General features: G+C 35.8%; 1 pseudogene; it reads right to left on the bottom strand.

Annotated features, from left to right (window-relative positions):
- Positions 1-1,166: 1,166 nt before the first annotated feature.
- Positions 1,167-1,529, bottom strand: LOC143409190 (bromodomain and WD repeat-containing protein 1 pseudogene; annotated as a pseudogene).
- Positions 1,530-3,450: the final 1,921 nt, after the last annotated feature.

Below are 3,450 nucleotides of genomic sequence, written 5' to 3'. Positions count from 1 at the left end.
AAAGACAAGGGAGGGATGGCAGCATACTTAACCTCCATGAGCCTCGGGTGCTCCAAACTAACAGGCATATAGAGTTTTACATGAATGGATCCATTACCACTATCATGACCAAAGAGCAGTTACCAGGCATCCTCTCATGGCACCAGTACAAAACAATAGAGAAACAGGGCCCTACCCTATGCACTTGATCAAGTCTCTTCCAAGGTCTGCCAATTCTAAAACAGTGCTCATCACAGAACAACATTGAGCTTGACACAGAAAACAGAGGAAAACATGCTGCCCCAGTAACTACTGAGTAACTGCCTACAAAAGAGTAGTTACAAGTGAATAGGAACACAGAAAAGGAAGAATACCAACAGTTTCCTGATTAGAGCCAACATGTGGCATGGCTACACAGCAGTAGGAAACAGCTACCTGGACAAACCAGTCTGGCAGCGAACCAAAAGGGAGGCTGTTCTTCCTCAGTCAAGCTTTATCCTCATTGTGCCTCTAAAGAGGGAGCATCCCAGCGACTGCTCTTAGAGAGTCAAGGGAGGAGCCTTAGGATGGGAGGAACCAACCATCTTGCCCATTAGCAGTTTAGCCACATTATACATAGATGGTATCACATACATATACTTAAGTCTAAGTCATTTGTACCAAGCTAACAGGAAAATAGCAATTTCAAACATTTTACTAGCACATAATTTGCCAAAATAATACTGTAAAAAAAAGAACCATGCAATTTTACATTTTTGGTGCTTGTTTTCAAACCGCTACCAACCTTAGAAAATCACTTCCCCTGGTAACAAAGGGCTCTCGGAATCTAAATAGCAAAGGAAATACTTCTAGCATTTTAAGAGTTTATTAGACACATATAATTACATTCAGTAAGTTACGAGTGAGCTACAAAATGAAAAAATTAACAACTCACATTGATAAAACCTCAAACACATCTCATAATAAATTCAAGCTTTTTAGCTTAACATCTGTATCTTGAGCAATTTTTTAAATGCAGAAAAACCCATTAAACACTTAGGTAATAGGATTCAATGTTCTATGCTAAATGCAGAGAATTTTATAGTCCACAGCATGATTTAGTTACATATCACCTTTCTTCAACAATACTTACATTACATCACAATTATAGTAATTATTAAGCTATTAATACAAAGCAGAACACTTCTTCAAATTAAGCTACCTTTTGCTGTACGTAGCAAAGACTGCCTTCCTGCACCAAGTAAAGAAGTGACTCTTGAAATACTAGGTGGAATTTCTTTATCCAACATAGGGCCGATACGCTGGCAGATTTGTAACAGATGATCAGGAGCCACATGCTTATTGGACAAGACCAATTCCTCGTAGCTCCTGTTGTGCTCGTTGCCCTCCCAGTCCAACCTCTTCGGCAACAGCTGGTACTGCTCCAGCTCCTGCACCAGCACCTGGGCGGCTCTGCGGCACAGGCCGGCCGATAGGTACCTAACGATAAGGAAGTACAGTTCCCACTCGATGAGCGGCACCGGACGTCGGGCGGGCGTGGACTCCGCCATGGCCGGGCGCGGGGCGAGGAGCCAGCGGGTGAGCGAAGCTTGCAGGCCGTGCGGAGGCCTCACCGCGCCAGCGTCCCCTCTCCTCAGGCGTGGGGGGCCGCCGGCGCCGCCGCCGCCATGCCCTGCGCGCCCAAATTGATTAGTATTGATAGCACTTCTCCTGTAAAGGTCTTGGCAAAAACAGATGTGTATTCATCTGGCTCTGGGCTTTCATGGTTGGTAGGCTTTTGATAGTATCTTCTATTTTTTTGCTATTTTATAGTGGTCTGTTTGAATTGTGTATATCTTCCTGAATCAATCTGCGTAAATTGTATGAGCTAAGGATTTGTCAATGCCTTCAATATCTTCTATTCTGTTGGATTATAAGTTTGTAAGATACTTTGTAATTATCTTCTGTATTTCTGTACAGTCTGTTTTAACATTACCTTTTTTTATCACATATGCTGGTAATTTGAGTTTTTCTGTCCATCTCTTCTCTAGCGTAGCTAAGGGTCTGTATATTTTATTTATTTTTTTAAATAACCAACATTTGTTTTGTCAATTCTTTCTATTTTTTGTTTTGATTTCATTGGTTTAACTATAATTTTAATTATTTCTTGCCTTCTACTGATTTTGCTATTGCTTTATTCTTCTTATTTCTAGAGCTTTGAGATGTAATGTGGGGAAATTTATTTGATGACTTTTTTCTTTTTTAAAAGAATGAACTCCATGCAATGAACTTTTCTCTTAGTACTGCTTTCATAGTGTCCCGGATATTTTGATATGTTTTGTCTATTTTCTAAGGTACCTCTAAGAATGTTTTAAATCTCCTATTGATGTCTTCTACAATCAATTGTTCATTAAGTAGCTTATTGTTTAGTATCCAGATGTTGGAATAACTTTTATTTTTTGTTTAGTCATTGATTTCCAATTTCATTCCATTATGATCTGATAAAGTGCATGATAGTATCTCTACTTTTTTGTATTTTGTATGAGTTGCTTTGTGGCATCCTATATGGTTTATTTTAGAGAAGGACTCATGTGCTGCTGAGAAGAAAGCATATTTGCTTGAAGCAGGTTGAAATATTCTATATATATGAGTTAAGTCTAAGTTGTTGATTTTATTATTTTGAGTTCCATAGTTGTTTTATTCTAGTTTTTATGGAATATCTACACAGTGGTGAGAAAGGTGTGTTAAAATCATTAAATTCTTTTTAGAATATCAGTAAAAGAACAAGTGTTGGCTCAAGTGAAAATAAATATTGAAATTTTTTTTTTTTTTTTTGGAAAAAACAACCAAATTAGATAGAGGGAAGTAAAACTATCTCTGTTTAAAGGCAATATGATCCCTTATATAAAAGATGCCAAATAATGTAGGTTAAAAATATCACTGCCACAGCAATATAATGAATTCAGCAAAATTACAGATTACTATATATATATATATATATATATATATATATATATATATATATATATTTATATATATATACTGAAAAGATCATCTAATTTATAAAACAGTAATGAACAATTTAATGTAAAAATCTAAAAAAATCTATATTTGCATGAAAAATGAATTCGTAGAAAAAATAACCAAAACAAAAAGCTTTTACATAAAAATATAAAACATTAATCAAACATAATAGTTCAAAATATATAAGAAGATATTCCATGTTCACAGATGATGTAGTTAGGTTGACAAGTGGGAAATACTGATCAAAATACTCAGCAGCTCTAAAATAATCTCTGTAAAAATCTCAACCACATTTTTAAAAATTTTGCTGAAATATGAGAGCTGGTCATCAAATTCAGACTAAACAGAAAAGGGACACAAATAGCAAAAATAAAATATTTTTGAAAGAAATATAACTCAGTCTTTGTAAGTTCAAAATTACTCTAAATTTATACAAATCACAACAATGTGGTACTGGCATAAGGACAC

This window comes from Callospermophilus lateralis, chromosome 11 (genome assembly GCF_048772815.1).
Source record: "Callospermophilus lateralis isolate mCalLat2 chromosome 11, mCalLat2.hap1, whole genome shotgun sequence".
Taxonomy (NCBI): Eukaryota; Metazoa; Chordata; class Mammalia; order Rodentia; family Sciuridae; genus Callospermophilus; species Callospermophilus lateralis.
Note: the sequence above shows the minus strand (reverse complement) of the source record. Positions and strands in the feature narration are given on the sequence as shown.